Source organism: Eptesicus fuscus, chromosome 22 (assembly GCF_027574615.1).
Source record: "Eptesicus fuscus isolate TK198812 chromosome 22, DD_ASM_mEF_20220401, whole genome shotgun sequence".
NCBI lineage: Eukaryota > Metazoa > Chordata > Mammalia > Chiroptera > Vespertilionidae > Eptesicus > Eptesicus fuscus.
The window spans coordinates 16,464,581-16,481,127 of NC_072494.1; the positions used below are offsets into that span (position 1 = coordinate 16,464,581).

Here is a 16,547-nt window from a genome sequence, read left to right on the forward strand (position 1 = left end):
CACCTCCAGATCTGAGATCTCAACAGCACAGGGAAGAAGGTGGAAAGGTCAACCTGTCCCCAGAACATCGGGCTGGGAAGGAGATAAAGAAATAAGCATCAGTATTCCAACTCCCAAACCTTGGAAAGCGCAGACTTCAAGAAGGACTTACAGATGGAGAATGCAGAGGGGGGCCGGTGCTTCTCTGGTGGGTTACCAATTTGGGGAATTCAGTTGGGAGTCTCTACTTTTTTAGTTAATTATACCTACTACCTAACTGGTCCTTTAATGTAATAAGCTGTGTTTTCAGTAATTCTAGAAGCTTGATGGAAAAACTCGGAATTGTCACTTACACATACCTTATCTCTCTATCTACATAAGTCAGTTTACCAATCATAAGTTCTCTTACGGACAAGTGGTAAGATCCATTAAGGAGAAAAACACAATGGCCACTCTGCCCTGCGGATTCCAGCCTCTTCCCTTAACAGGCTTCCCACGGACGGTGGTTGATCCTCTGCCCAGGCTTCAGACATCGCCTACACAGGTCCTAGGAATCTTTCCTGGACTCCCAAAGCTACAAAAGCAAAATAAACCTCCTCCAGTTTAAATGCTTTGAGCTCCCCAGTCAAGAATATGCCGAAGAGTTGTCCTCTTTGCATTCTGAGACCAATCATAGGCTTTCAAAGAGTCGTTTCAAACTGTAGCCTTTAACCCTTTTGCCATGTAAGAATTACTCTCTACCCATGGGTATCATAACATATTATAAGATCTTCCACACAGAATTCTCCATGTATCAACCCAAGTATATACATTCTCATCCCCATTATACAAACATCCAGCTGAGGCTCAGAGATCTGTATAAATTATATGGCTCCTGAAGACAGACTTTGGATTAGTCACATTTGCTATTTCTATTTCTGTCCCTCCTCAGACTTGCTGATTGTTGATGATTGTGGAAGGACATTTCAACAAGGCCCTTCCAATGTCTAGAATTGGGGGGTGGGGGAGAATTGTCCCAGGATGAGGATATGAGTGATCATGCAAAACTTGAGTCAGATGCTTAGGAAGAAATTGCCTTTGAACTCCTGGACTCAGAATTCAATAGGACGGTTCGGGGATAAAGAGCTGAGGACAGAAATGGATAAAGAAACCAGCTAAGAATTTTATTTCCAGTAGGAATAAATGGATATTGCAAGATTTGAAGAATAGAACTAAATATTCTTGGACACAGACAGAAGCATTATGATACAAAGGAAGAAATTTCCTAACTGGTAACTGGTGAGGCCCTTCCCAGCCCCTTTCAACCCAGCTTTCCTGCACCCCATTCTATCAGTTCTCATCTTGGGTTCACCTGGAGGGGGTACTGTTTTGCATAAAGTCTGGGGAAGGACTCAGTTGTCACTGTGATGTCTGCATTTGGTAAATCCACTCCCCCCTATCTTAGAGTGTCTGTTCCTCTAGTGGTTGTACACCTGTACATAGCCAGGCATTCTTATCTCACAGTGGAGCTTCCTGCCCACCGTGGATCACACACATCCAAACTCACACGAGGCTACACACTAGTCATATCTCACCCTCATAGGCAGACACACACACAGCTCACAAGCAGTCACCCATCATTCTGACAACCCCACCAACACACCTGCAGGCACGCATAAGGCAGACAAAAACCGTCATCCCGACATCCTTCTGACCTCTACTCCCCCTTTCTACTGCAACACCTGTTTTGTAGAACGTAAACCCTCAACCCACCAGTTCCCTTGGGCTAACTATTCTCTTTTGGAGATTCTGTGGTCAAATGTGCTAATAAGGATCATAACCTAAACCCATTGTGCTTAATAACACAGGTTCTAAGTCTCATGTGGATGAGCCTCATGAGATCCCAAGTCCACATTTTCAAACCAGACTACATGAGAAGTTAAAAAAAAAAAGGGGGGGGTATCTTACTTGGCATCTTATCAGATGCCAACTCCCTTCAGCCCGTGGTCACCACCAGGCTTGCATCTGCATGGACCTTCCCTCTTCCCTCCTCGGCTCATCCCCATCTCAGTCTCCCTGCCCCACCCTCTCCAGATCCTCTCACAGGCAAGTGTAAAGCAGTGGAGAAAGCACTGGGTTTAAGACCCATGAGTGACATAGCACCTCATTTGAGCCTGTGGCTCCTCATCTGTAAAATGAGATTAAGAACAGCCACCGCACAGAGTTGGAGGATCAAAGCCAGGGGCGTAGGCAGAGCACGGTTACCTGAAAGTGCAGTGTGGTATTAAGGATTGTCAGGTCCTCCTCCAAACCTGCTCCCTTTCTCCCTAATCCTATCTCCAACTGCCTCCCCAAAAAAACAACCCCCCCCCAAATTCCAAACAGCTGAAAAAGCAAGAAGCCATTAATCTCCCTTCCCTCCAATCCTCTGAAGGAAGAAAACATGTACTCTTGGCTCTCTGAAGCACCATAGTTTTAGTTTGGAATCCCCAATATTTCTCCCACATAATATATAATTAATAATTTTCTACCTTCAAAATCAGTTCCTGGGAGGAAAATGTAAATTTACACGGGAAGCTGGAGTTGTACAAAGTCATCTTGTCCAGCTCTCCTGCCCTCCGTTTACTCCTCACTGCCCTGCCCGGTGTTCTGGAATGCCAGGAGGGTGGGGTGGCGTGGGGAGAGGGAATAAATGCAGAGGGGGCTCTTTCTAGCTGTGGCCATATTTGCTTTTATTTTACCAAATGACTCTAGACCATGCTCCTCTCCACTGCACCTAAGCACCCTTTTGCCTAAAATATTTAGGTCAGGCCAGATCAATGGACTCTTTTAGGAATGACCCTGATTAATCTCTAATTCCTTGCTTTCTTCGGGCAGCATAACTACTAAGCTACAAATTCCTTTGTGTTTGAGCTCTTTAAGGCCATTTGCTCTTGGAGATGAGGGGGGGGAGGGGAGAGAGAGAGAGAGAGGAGTGGGAAGGTAGGGTGTCCTGAAAGACCCCACCTCAACCCTTTGGTCAGTGAAGACAGGGCTGGCATGAGAAGCTTTTCAGGACAGCAGACTCAGGTCCTGGGTTGTGAGGAGGAAGGAATATGGAGACAAGGGAGCTGAGCAATACTCTGCACTCACTGCCCGGGAACCCAGGCTGCTCCCCAGCCACTCTGTCCTCCTTTCGAGCAACCCCACCACCACCCGGCACCTCCAGCCCCATCTCCACTCTGCCACTCTCAGCTCCCAGCCAAGCTGGACAGACCTGTATGGCTTCAGGGAGCCATGAAAGCAAGACCGGGTGGGTTCTCAGCTCCCACCCCTGCCCCAGCTGTGGGCAGCCGCCGGGAAGCTGCCCCAGAGCCCAGCGGGGAAGCCTGGGCCGGAGCCCCAGGTGCTGTCCGGAATAACCTGCAGCCAGGTTTCAGCAGCCCCTCCCCTGCAGCAGCTCCCCCAGCCGCGGACCATCCACAAACTGCCAGGAGAGGCCCCCGCCCGAGACAGAGCCACACGCCCCGTCTTGCTCCCTAACTCCGCGCGGGAAGTCCCCGGACCTGGCCCAAGTGAAACGGGACTGCGACTCCCACCTGCGCGGAGGGTGAGGCGTCACCCGGGCCGGGGTGGTCCGGAGGCTTGCGGGCCACCGGGTCCTCTGGTCGCCTCCTCCGGCCGTGGGTCCCCGAGGCTGTGGACCCTCGCTCAGGACTCTCCCGCTCCCTGCCCGGCCCAGCGACCGCTCCCCCGGGGCCCCTCTGCGTAGTGTATGGGGTTATTTTTACTTTCGGTTATCTAGCTTTATGAAGACTCCACACCACTCATACAGCTAGATAACCAAAGATAACAACCAACCCCGCCTCCTGGCCGCCGCCGCCGCCGCTTCCACGCCGCCTCCCGGCCGCCGCCGCCCCCCGGCCGCCCGCCCGCCCGAGGGAGGGTGCACGGATGGAGGTGGGGGGCGGACAGAGAGACGGAGTCCGAGGCCGAAGGACTCAGAGTCACAGGGACACAGACACCACAGAGACCGAAAAAGGCGTGGAAAGGACACGACGGCCGGGGGCACCGAAGTCGGGGATCGCCCCCCCCCCCCCAAAGCTTCCGACGCCGCGCTTCCCGCTCCCCATTCGAGCCTGAAGAGGGAGTTCCGCGGGCCCCGGGGAGGGGATCGCGGGCTTTCGTAGCAGCCGGGAAGACCGAGGCGCCGAGGCGAGGCCTCGCGACCTCAGCGGGTCTCCACTGCCCTCCTCTGGAAGATCCAGGCGCACCCCACGGCCCGAGCCTCAGCCTTCGGTGGAGCCCAACCCTGCGCGGGGGTCGCCGCGGGAGCGGGAGGCCCCGCCGCCTCCCAACTCGCTAAGGCGGCGGGAAAGGGCTGGACCCAGCAGCCGACTAAAGGGGGAGCGGGCCGCGAAACCCGGGGGTAAAACCCCGGAGGCGCCCCCGTAGGAAACAGGGAAATCCCGGCAACCCAGGGAGAGGGAAGCCGGTGGGGTGGGGTGGGGTGGGGTGGGAGGCGACCCAGGGATTCCCCAGCAAGTCTCTCCCGGAGAGGAGAGGGCAGAGACCCTCCCCGGGAGGGGGGCCGGCCAGCGCCCGCGGGGGAATGCGGGAAGGAAAGTGGAGGGCGGGCTGGCAGGGGAGCCGAGTCCAGGCCCTGCAGGACTCCCCAGAAAAGCGGCATGGTCTCTAGAGCTCCGAAATTCACCCAGGGCGGTGAAAATGGCCGGGGGTCCGAGGTGAGAGGTGCTCTGGGGGCTGGCGGGGGTTTCGATCAGGAACGAGAATCGTCCAGAGGTCCCGGGGGCCCCGAGAAAGGTGTGGGGCTCGGCCGGCCCCTCGCGGCGGACGCACGGGCACTCTGGGTGCCGAGGCGCTCGCCCCTCTCGGGCCCCGAGCCGGCCAGGCCACTTACATCGAGCCCAAGGTGCCCATCCATGCTCTCAGGCGCTGTCCTTTCGGGCCCTTCCCGCCCACAGAGCGCCACGGCCCTGGGTCCTGGGTGCCCGGGCTCAGCAGGCGCCGGGGCGGAGTCACCCACCCGAATCCCGGCCTTGGCGGAGCGGAGGCGAGCCGGGAAGAGCGCGGCTCCCCTCCCCAGCGACCACCTCAGCCTCTGCCGCGGCTCTGGCCCGGCGCGCTCCGGCTCCGGACTTTTCATTCATCCTTTCACGCTCCCTCCCCAGGCTATCCTCTGATTGGCTCCGCCGAGTATGACGTCACCGCCTGGTTGCCCCTCTGGCTCCGCCCCACCCCTTCCCAGTTTGAGCCGGAGAGCGCAATTGGGGCGCCCCACCCCTGGAGAATGGGGTGGGGGCGGGGCGGAACTACTATGTCTGCGTGCTGATTCCCAACCTCTTGCTGCCTCACTCATCTCCAACACCCGCCTGCCATCTCCAATCTATTGCCATTTGCAGCTCTCTCTTTTTGCAGGTCTTACATATTCCATTTTGGCCTTAGGTACACTGCACCAGGACCAGGACTCAAAGGTGGAAAAGACAACCCAATGATTGGGGACTATCCCTACCTGCCTCCTCACATTAGGATATTCTTTGTGCTTCTCCGGTTCCGGTTCCTCCCAGACTGTGACCCTAATCTTTTAGGACGGGCAGAAACTTTTCTTGTTGGCTTCCAACCCCAAACAGTGAGGGGTTCTGGAAGTTGGGGACTCCTATTGGGAGACGTGGGGTCTGACAGAAGCTGGGCTTCCTTTTTTCATCGTGCAGAAACGAGAATAGCTCCTGTACCTGTTCACAGCACCCAAGTTCCAGGTGGGAGAGGCGGGAGGATCCCGGCTGGCATTAGCTTGGGCAACACCTGCAGATTTTGATGTAGCCATGGTGGTCTTCCTTTCCTTCCTCTACCGCGAGCGTGCGCCTGCATCCCTCAGGCCTGGCCCCCACCCTTGTTCCACCTCCGGGTGTCTGGAGAGCAGGAGTAACTGAGAGAAGCCTCCCTCTCCAGCAAGGTTTCAGGTTCCCGACCTGGCTCCCCAGCCGGCTGAGAGAATCAGAGCCCAGTAACGCCAGCCCGCAGGCAGGCGGTGTTCAGATTCTTTCTGCTGGAGAGCCTCGCTGAGCCTCTGTGCCCACCAGGGAGCAGTTTGAATCCCTGGTCCTGAGAGAGCTTACAACTCCCTGACCGTACTTGGCCCCTTCTCTCTATATAAAAAATAATAATAATAATATGGGCTGTTCCTATCACCAGGGATATTTGAACACTACACCAACCAGGGTGCACCCCAGAGGAACCCCGGTTTGGCCATCAGGCCTGGCGGGATTGCTTTACCCATCCCCGGGTCCCATCCCTGAGCAGTCTGGGACAAAGCCACAAAGCCGAGCCTGGATGCTGTTTGCCGTGGTCAGATGCAAGCCAATGGCCAGTGGGTTTCATTGGCTGCTTCCCTCACGGCCTGGAGAATGTCTGAATCACCGCTGCGTGATTGTGAGGTGGAGGACACTGAAAAACAGGACAAAGCACGGGGACTGAGCGCTTCCCTCCCAGAACACAGTGCGGAGCCGACGCATCGGCCTGATTCCCCGAGTCTAGGACATTCTCAGGACTGTGCGTGGCACAGCTTCTCCCTCTGTCAGTCTCCACAGCGTCCCAGGGCCCTTACTCAGGGAAAGGCTTTTCAGAAGCGTCCGCAATGTCCGTCTGTCACCCTCCCAGCGCTGGGAGCGCACCCGGCCAGTGGCAGGGAGGGAAGGAAAGCGCCAAAGTGTCTACTCCCTACTTTGTTTCCTCCTGCCCCTCCCAGGTGCCCCTCCGGCTCCGAATGGCACACTGTGGGAGGGAGCACGGGGTCCCTGAAGGTGTATCTACCCCACGAGGATGCCGCTCAGTGTATTCCCTAAGTGCATCCCCCATCCCAGGCCCCAGAGGAACTATAAGCCCCCTCTGCCATTCCTCTTTGTGCCTACAAACCTCAAATATGTCTCAGTACATCACCTCACAACCCTTTATAGGGTACCCACTAATCTCTAGACATTCTGGCAATTCTAAATAGAGTCTACACTTCTCCAGACACACCACCAACTTCCCCTACAAAGACTTCCCTATTTGCCCTCCCACAAGATCCCTTAAGAGCTCCTTAAGGGAATCTTTCTTTCCCTTCCTCCTCCCCTGACCCAGTGCCTGGAAGGCTGGGGCCAGCTTGTGGGAAAGAGCTGGCTGTCCTGCTAGCTAACATTGTCCCCTTTCTTCTCTGTCACCATCTTCCAACCAATCCTCCTGCCCTTTGTGGCACCCAATCTTATTTCCACAGCCCCACACCCTGGCCTGGGCCATCCAGACAGTGTAGCCAGAGGCAGCGGGATCAGTGTGAACTTCCTTTCTCTGTCAGCTATATTTTGTGGGGGAGAGGGGGACAGGAAGGTTTCCTTGCCCAGTGGAGACCCACCCCACCCCCACTCCCATTGGCGAAATTCAGACTAAACTGGACTTCCTCAAAACCAAGGTCAAGAGAAAAATGGGTACATATAGAAATTTCCCCAAAGTAGCTCAATAAAGAGCTAGATTCCCCCTGCTCCTTACTGTGGCATTGGGCTCTACAGAGGTACCTCAGCCTGAACAGAGTGTCAAATTTAAGGCGGCCCCCACAAAAGAAAATGGAGATGAGTCTAAGTTGTCCTGGTGCTCTCTGCATGGAACAGCTCTCTCTGTCCAGATTCCCGATGAAATAACTGGTTTTGTCTGGGTGGACAGGAAACCAGTTGCCCACCACTCCTTCTCAGGGATGAAGGTAAGCAGGGCATCTGTCTTTATTCCAATGGAGATGGAGTGGTAAGACATGGAAGAACAGAAAACTGCCCACCATCATGTTCCTGGGATTGGTTTGTATAGTAAACCATGTTGCTCAAAAAAGAAACTATTTCAGGTAGCAAATGAGACAGCCCCTCAAGGGCAGAGGCAATTTCATAGCTATTCAAATCGATGGTATCTAACACATGCCTAAGTATAGTAGATGCTTGATAATTAAAGAATTAATAGTCCTGGACAGGTAGCTCAGTTGGTTAGAGTGTCAACCTGATGTGCCAAGGTTGAGAGTTTGGTCGATCCCTGGTCGGGGTACATACATCTCCACAGATACTTCCAGCAGTACCACCTCCTGATGCTTACACGCTGGCACCCCCCCCCCCCCACTCACAGTGGTTTAAGCTCCCTAGTACCTATTCACCACAAGCCACGCTCCGCTCCTCTCTCACCTCTGTCAGCCATGAACAGGTATCTCTGCTCCCTTCTCCCCCATGGGCAACTGGCCTTCATCTCCTCCCTCAGGAGCCTATGAGAGAAGGCCAGAAGAGTTCCCTGGATCCCCAATGCTTCTCTCTCTCTCTCTCAGTACTGGTCACTGGGCAGCCTTTTACTCCTAAGCCACCTTGTTCCATTCCCATTAGCAGTGACTATAAGGTCTTACTACAACCGAAGTAGAACAAAACCAGGGGCTGAAAGCTAGAAGGGACAGGGAGTGGGGTAGAGAGGGCGGAGAGAACAAGAGAAAACATGATACAGGGCCAGCTTTCCTTTCCTTCCACACCCACACCACCATCACAAACAAACAAATAAGAAAATAAATACCCCAAACCTACGATGACGCCAGAAACAAACAGGCTTCTTGGATGCCCAGCACCTGTCAGGGAAGAGAATGCAAAGGTTCAAGTCCTTTGAGTGACACAATCTTCTCCCCTAACATCCCCCGGTTTCCCTGTCTTTCTCTCACAACTCTTTTCCCCCAGTCTTATATTTTTAGGGCCTAGCCAGTCTAAGTTCCTCTATTCAGTTGCCAGAGCTTGAGGCTGCACAGGGAGATCGCCAAGCGAGAAAAGCCTAGACATGCGGGGAGGGCAAGGCGCCTGGCCGGGCCTCTCCAGCTCCAGCTCCACCTTGCCTGGAGGATTCCACCCAGCCTCATCCCCATACCCTCCCTCCACCTCCATCCCAAACCTTAGGGTCCAGGGGTTTTGAGCCTGTGGGGATGCTGTGGCCCTTCTGACTTAAACCTGCAGGAATAATCTTCTGTCAGTGGGCACTGCCTCTTCAGAGATTTCTGCTGTCTGTGGCCAGCAGAAATCATGCTCAGGACAGAAGGAAGGATCTGGGGCCAGGGGTGTATTTTTGTCTGTTTAGATCTAATTGCATTGTACATTGAAAAGTGCTATGAAGTTAAGATATTGTCAATTGTGTTATGTCTCTAGCTTTCTCCCCCATCTCTGTCATTACCTATTCACCTGTCATCTCTCCATGCATATCGCTAAGGATCCATAAAGACATATCCTGTGTCTATCCATTTTCTTTCTCTCTTCTTTCCTTCTCTTTTTCACATACACAAAACGGGTGAATACAAAGCAAGGTTTTTTGTTTGTTTGTGTGTGTGTGTGTGTGTGTGTGTGTGTGTGTGTGTGTGTGTTTTAATGTTGGGTGACCCAGATCCTAAAATTCTAAGAGGAGAGAGAGAGAGAGACAGAGAGAGAGACAGAGAGAGAGACAGAGAGAGAGAGTGTGTTGGTGAATCCTTTTTACCTCAAACTCAATTCCACAACTACTTTTTGGTAAAGTTAAGAAGGTAACCTGACTACATATAGAGGAAATCAGAGAAAAGGAGGGCTGGGGAGCAGGGATAAGCCTCAAATCCAAGCTTTGAATGTCCCCTCCCCATTTCTCATACCCATAAATACCCTCTTGACCCCCAGCCTCAGCTCTGCTAGCCCATCCATTTCATAGATTATCTTCATACCAAAGAGGGGAGCAACCCCTGTCCCCAACTTGCAGACTTGCTAGAAAATAGGCACAAGCACACTTGCCTCAAGCTCCTTCTTCCACCCAAATAAGGAAGAGTCATAAGGTCTCTGAAGCAATAGTTCCTCTCCTCACTGATCTTTGCCCCCACTCCCCACCCCCTTCCACACACAGAATGCCCAGGGGAAGGTGGTGCCCAGGAGCATGGAACATGTGTGTGTATGTTTGGTGTCTGGCAGCCTCAGCCTCGCCCAGAAATCTGGCCTCTGGGTTACCAAAAGTAGTCTGGGGCCCCCAGCCTCCACTGCCCCACAATGGTCCCAGCCCATCTCCCAGAAAGCACCGTGTGGGTGGGGTCTAGGAGCCAGAAGAGTGCCTTCTTTCTATATCCTCTGGCTTTTCTTGAACAACAAGAAATTAAAAACCAAACACTGTCAGATGGGTCTGATGAGGGCTAGAGTAGGGTTCTCCCCCTTCGAACTTAAGTGTCTACTCCCAACACCTCCCTTGCCTGTAAGCTTCCCTCAGCCCCTTTCCCACCTGCCAGCTCATGGGGAAAGCAGAGAAGGAGGGGATGAAATGAAACTAATTCCTATAAAATGTTTTTGGATTTTTTTTTTCTAATTCTGGTCTCCACTTTTTTGGAAATGTGGCTCCTTTCTTCCCATCCCCCCAGACCCTCAGACTTAGTCCTCCCCTAAAACCTGAGGCTGGGGCAGAGGAATGAGCCAGAGCGAGGGGAGGTCAGAAGTCCAAACACAGAGGCATTTTCTCTCCTCCATCTCCTCCTCCATCTGCCTGCCTGCCTCTCCTCTGGGGTGAGCATTAAGATGTTGGCGGGTTTTGTAGAGAGAAGGGCGGGGCAGATTAATAGGATCAGTAGCACCATGACCCTAAAGCCCCCTGAATCCTATTGACAAACTTAGTGAGCTGTCTCCCAGTTGGCCAGGGCGATGTGAAGGAGGGGGACCAAGAGGAGCTCTGGGGTAGCTGGGCAGGGCCGCTGCCTTGGTAGATGCCCAGGAAGCAGGAGGTGAAACCCCACTCTGCCAACTACTTCGCCACACACCTGCCTCGTCCCTTTTGCTCACTCCCTAAACCTTTCTCAGCCTTTCCTTCCTGTGATTATTGTACCTACCTCCATTAGTCAGAGGGCAAAATAGGAAGGGTAGGGGGGCCTAAGTGATTTTAGGAGATCCTGCCCCACTCCACCCCCAGCCCAGGTGTCTCAGGGGGTTAAGACTCTCCGGATGGTCACTTACCAGGCTCCTGTGAGGGCAGACTGCTCGGTGGCCCCCGTGGCTGGACTGCGTCTCCCCTGGGCTCCTAGCCTCCAGCGGAGGGGAGGATGCAGCTCTGATGACGTAGCATCTGTCTCTCCATTCAGGAATTTCCGTTTGCCTCTTTCTTTCTCTTGTTGATCTCCCTGGAAAGGCAGCAAAAAGGGGGTGCAGCCCCTGTCTGGAGACACCACCTCCACCAAAATAACAACACACTCCGATGAGCCCCCTCCTTCTCCCTTCTCACTCCTGTGTGGGAAGGGGTCTTTGTCATCTCCACTGGGTCCACCTCACCCCTCTGCCTTTTCTAACCTGAGACAGGATGAGGGGCTAAGGGAAGCTATTGTTCCTCCAGGCCACCCTCGTCCCCAGAGGACGCGAGAGAAAGGGTGCAACAGAAATGCCCCTGTCCCCAGTCTCCTTCCAGTTCTAATTCACCGGGAACTTGAGAGCATGATTACATGCTGTGTGTGCGTCTCACTGGGGAGTGGAGTTGATAATGCTCAAGAGTGATGGAGGGCAAAACGTGCCATTTGGAGGTTCAGGGTGTTCCAGTCCCTCCTTCCCAAACCTCCCCCCACTCCCTGTCCCTGTCAGCTCAACTAATCACAAACCCAGTTCTTAGTTGTGAAGGAGAAAGTGACAATGGAAGATGAAGGCTGAGAGCTGGAGTGGGGGAACAAGGTAGGGGGCCATGAAGGCCACCGCTTGAGAGTCTAGACAAGAGGAGGGGAGGGACCACAGATTCAAAGTAGGAGATAAATTATCTTGTTCTTAGAGGAGGGAGAGCAATTTGGGGTTGGTTTCCAGGGCCAGACTGATATCTGGTGGAAGCTGGGGCCCAGAATGGTACAATGGTCTGGTCTTTTTTCTCGCTCTCATCCCCACCCTCAGCCCTCCCTTTTTCCCCTCCCACTCTTCCTGGCCTGCATGAGAACTCAGTCTGGGTTGGAGGTGACAGACAGCAGGCCTGCATGCTAATGAAGTTTGTCTCAAGTTCATTGTCAAAACCCGTCCCTTCCCCAAGGCCCCCTCCCCGCCTCTCCCATACACAAATCTCCTTCCAACTTTTGTCCCACAGACCTGGAGGCCACTTGAGTCTCTGCGGGCTCCCCTCTCTCACCCTCCCCCACTGCTTTCAGTCTCCCTCTCCACACCACTTCCCTCAACTGGGGCGGGGGGCTCTCTGCTCCCCGTGCCTTCCCAGCCACCTTCTGGCCTGGCCATCACTAAGCTCTGAGAGAGGGATTCTGAGGGCTAAGGTCAGAGTCTGTAGACCTGATCCTTCTTTCCCCACCTCAAAGTAGGAAGACTTTGGGGAGGTGAGAGAAGGCAACAGACTGCCCTCACCCAAGGCTCCCTGCCCCCCATCCTGGCCCAGTCCCCCAATTCCAGCCTCAGCTTCCCCCTCCCCTCATTCCTCCCATGATGATTATTTTGCTCTCCCCTTGATTACATCTGCTTCACTAGCTCAGAAATAAAGATCCTTTGAGACTAATTTTGCACCCCCCAGCTCCCCACCCCTTCCCTCCCCCTTCCCTCTAGACCAGGACTCCCTTCAGCTCCTTTCTCACCGGCTGGAAGACATTGAGTTCCTTGTCTAGGGAGCTGTGGGGCTGATGGGAGGGGGTGCCAGTGGAATGGGGGGGGGGGTGTCTCTCCAACTCTGGGACGTGTCCAGCAACCCAAACCTGTCCTTTTGTTCCTGTAAATCTCTTCATACTGTCACCACCCTCTGCAGTCTGCCTTTCTCCCGTAACCAGGGGCTAGGGGAGGGAGGGGAGGAGGACCCTCTACTCACTCCACTCCTCAATTCTAGGGCAACGAGGGAGGGGGGCGAAAAGGGAGAAAAAAAATTAAATCCCCCTTCATTAGCCAGAAAGGAAGCAAAAGGGGATAATTATAATTAAAAGCAGACAGCTGTGGATTGCGTCTTTTATGTTCCTCCAAGCTTCCTACCCACTTCTGCACCATCATCCAAAAATCTGCACAACTCCACCAGCACCTCCCCTGGTCCCTGAGCGTGGGGAGAGTGCTAGGAGACTAAGGCATGGGGGTGATTTGGGGAAAGGGAGTCCACTTCCTCTCCCCATAGACAGTGCATTCTTAAACATCTCAACAGGCCTAGGAGATGGAGGTGTCCTCTTCTTATCTCCCAACCTGCACCCCCAAAGTGTGGGCCTGTAGGGGGGGGGTCTGGCATTCAAGTAATAATAACTAATTTGATAATTTGGTAAAGTCTTTGATTTTCCTAAAAATACTAATAACTTATTCATAAGGATATTAATACTAAGAATTCAACATAATCTAGCACATTTTCTCATTCAGGCATCTCTTTCCTCCTTCCTTGGGGTTGCCTCAACACACAGAAGGGCTCTCTGATAACCAGAAGAGCTAGGATCTGTAAGGGGGTGTATTCTAACAGAGAGAGGGGCCTGCATTTAGAGTACACAGAAGTGTACGCATATACTTACACACACTTTACAATTTGGGGGTGGTGTTGCTAGGCCTAGCTCTGCTATTCTATGTATTTATAGAACTTGATCATAGGCCAGAACAGCAGGGTAATTATAGCATTATTAGCATATATGCAAATCAGGTAACCTATATCCGCTGAATGGAAGCAGATTATTATTTATTTCTCCCCCCACCCCTCCTTCCCTGGTATCAGCTCTGGCTCCTCCGAGCTGCACACCAGCAATTATCTGACATTGTAAGAGCGGGTTGTAGGCCTGGAAGAGGGGCCTGAAGGGAGAAGGACAGGGAAAAACCTCCCAGCGGGTTCTCTCTCATTTTACTCAATGTTATTCTGGGAAGAGTGGGGAGGGGCTCAGTAAGAATCCTTTGAATTAACAAAGGGGCAGAGGGGGGGTGTGTGACAGAGAGACAGAGACCTGAGAACAGAGACAGAGGAAGCCAGAAAAGCTGTGAGGCAGTCACAGAGATGGGGAGAGACAGACCCCACAGTTCAAGGGAGTGGAGAAGCCAGAGAGAGGGTGGCAGACTCGCACGGGGAGAGGACAAAGCATGGAGGTCTGGGGAAAACACGGCTCTGTTTACCTGGAAGGGGAGCGGTGGGGGCTCCAGGATCACTGGGGTTGGGGCAGCCTGGGGGCCCAGACCTTTCCGTCCCGGCTGACTCCAGCCCACCCCACACTAGCACCTCTGTGCACTCTTTCCACCGCCTAAGAAGAGGTCAAGGACCTCAAGGGGCTTTTGGTTCAGTCTTCATTCCACGCACCACGTGGGGAGCACAAACTGCAGAGACCAAGTCTGACTCTGCCCTCCTTTCTCCCCCAGGACTGGCAGGAGCCCTCCTCTCCCTCAGGATTGTCTGTTGTCTGTCCAGTCCTGGGCTCTCCAGCTCCATGTCCTGCAGGGCTGGGAAGCAGGGCCGTGAGAGTTGTTACTGCTTGTCCTTCATCTTGTTCCCAGGACGTGCCCTGCTGAGCTGCCTGGCGGAAGGGCATTCTGGTGGCTCTCGGGGGTGGCCAGGCACCAGCTCCTGGGATTTCAGAGCCTCATCTATATCCTTCCCTCCACCCCACGCAGAGGAGGCTTCCAAGCCCCGGTGGGTTAGGAATCTCTGTGACTGGCACCAAAGCCCCTACAGCAAGATATTGTATCTCCGTTGCTTCAAATATCTCTTTCTCCAGGTACCGCTTGCTATGTGGCTACCCCGCTCTCTCTGTCCCCCAAAAACACCTTTGGCAAACCACCTGAGGCAAACTTCAAAGAAGGCAATATGGGGGGTGGGGAGGATTGCTAATCCTGTGGCAGGGTCCAAGGGCCAAAACGCCTGCTCTGGTGTGTGGTAGAATGAGGAGAGGGAAGGGTCTCTGAGAGAAATGGACACAGACACCCAAAAAGACAGCAGCCAAAAACGAAATTTCAAGGCTGTATTTAGATTTTTACAAAGAAGTGAAAATGTGCTCACATAAATATATAGACAGACTGGCAAGATGGATGGGCTTTATCGCCAATGACCAGGCATCTACGACATGCATTTGCATTTGTATCAGCTCCCGGGTCTGGCTGGGTTTCTTTGTGGCTGTGTAATTCAGCAGAGTCAAAGAGCTGAGAGGCCGTGAAAGAGACAACCTGGGCAGAGCGAGAAACCTAGACACAGCCACTGAGACCTACACGAGTGAGAGAGAAAGGGGTGACAGGCACCAGAACCCCAGGCGAGGACAAGGCAGACAGAGACCGATAGCCCGCCCGCCCGCCCCAAGGACCATGCTTGCCATTCTCCATCCCACGTTCAAGACCTGGGATGTGGCCCTCACGTCTGCCTGTCTCTCCCCCAGCCTCAGCCCGGCTCAGCCCAGAATTTTGGCAGGTAGACCCGCAGCTTCAGCGGGCACCTCCCTCTGCATTCAGCTGGAGTCATTGGGACAATGGACCCACCCCCTCCCAGTCCCAGGGCTGCCCCTTCTCTCAGCCTGGCATTCTGTGATGGGGACTCACCAGCATTTCTCTTCTGAGCTATACACTTTCCTACTTCTGTGGCTCTCCTGTGCAAGAACTGAGTTCCAAGCCTACAGAGCCGCGTGTGCGCACATAAATATCTCCTCTCGCCTCCAAAATGAATCACCCGGCAATCCAACAGGGCATCTGGGACCACACAGTGCCTGCCTCTTGCCCAGTGGCTGTCGGGAGCTGCAGCATGGTCTCTGTGTGCAGGCAGGCTCCACCGTCAGGCGGGCGTCTCTGGCCACCACTTGCTCTGCTACTGCCAGTGGCACCTTCCAGACCCAGGACTTCAGGGGTGCAGTCTAGAAAGTCTTTTACCCCAGAGTCCCCCCACCTCCCGCCCGCCCCCGCCTAAAGTTGACAAAATCACCCTTTTGGTGGATTGATAATATATCAGATACGGATGGTTCTCTGACAAACCAGCCTTTCCCCACAGAGCTCCCAGGACACCAAACAATCATGTCTGCCCTGGAAGGGAGGTCAGACCTCGTCACAGAGCCGAGCCAGTGCACCAGCTCCAGGACAATACCCTGAGCTGGAGAGAGATTTTCTACTTCCCATCTCCCTGGGTTTGTGCTGTTACCTATGCTGGTATTTGTCTACACGTGTTACTTTTATCCCTGGAACCACATACATCTCCTCCTCCGCTCGTTTCCACAGAAATAACGGTCTGTGTGTGCGCACCTGGCCAAGCGCCAGAACTGTGTGTGATACATGCAGCTCCACGGAATAGACTGGCACACACATCCACGCCTGCTCTATGCTCGTAACACCGCGCTGTTTTCCTGGTGCAGCGATGGCTTCTGTTTGCTTTCTTAGGTCTGCTGCTCATTTCTGGGACTCGGCTCTTGGATTTGGGCTGGATCCCTCAGCTAAACAAGTAGCCCGTATCTCCCATCTTTGAAGGCCCTGCAACCTTGTGCAGAAGGCACTGAACTCTGGGTGGCTGTGTATATGGCTGCTCTGGTGAAAGCGGGCAGGTTCTCTTCCCATTGCCCGTGCTCAGTGCTTGTTGCAAGGTCACCGCTGACCGCAGAAGGATGTCAGTCCTAACCTGGAGAGTAGGGTCATGTCTGTTTGCAGCGTTCCATCATGTGTGTGGGGTTGGGGTGA

The 16,547-nt window shown here is 53.7% G+C and overlaps 1 long non-coding RNA gene and 1 other non-coding gene across 6 annotated transcripts in view; both read right to left on the bottom strand.

Annotated features, from left to right (window-relative positions):
* Positions 1-16,547, bottom strand: part of LOC114227810 (uncharacterized) — a 42,006-nt gene that overhangs the window by 10,033 nt on the left and 15,426 nt on the right. For 2 of the 5 annotated variants that reach the window (XR_003613897.2, XR_008555122.1), the window contains exons 2-3: positions 10,944-11,107; positions 8,535-8,575 (exon numbers count right to left, since the gene is read on the bottom strand). This is a non-coding gene — a long non-coding RNA (uncharacterized LOC114227810). Of the gene's footprint in view, positions 1-4,858; positions 5,078-8,523; positions 8,576-10,943; positions 11,108-16,547 lie in introns of those variants that run through there. The other 3 variants (XR_003613895.2, XR_008555124.1, XR_003613898.2) reach the window with 2 other exon arrangements.
* MIR9-1 (microRNA mir-9-1) lies at positions 3,716-3,797 on the bottom strand. Its single transcript, NR_129268.2, has one exon. It is a non-coding gene; the product is annotated as a microRNA mir-9-1 (primary transcript).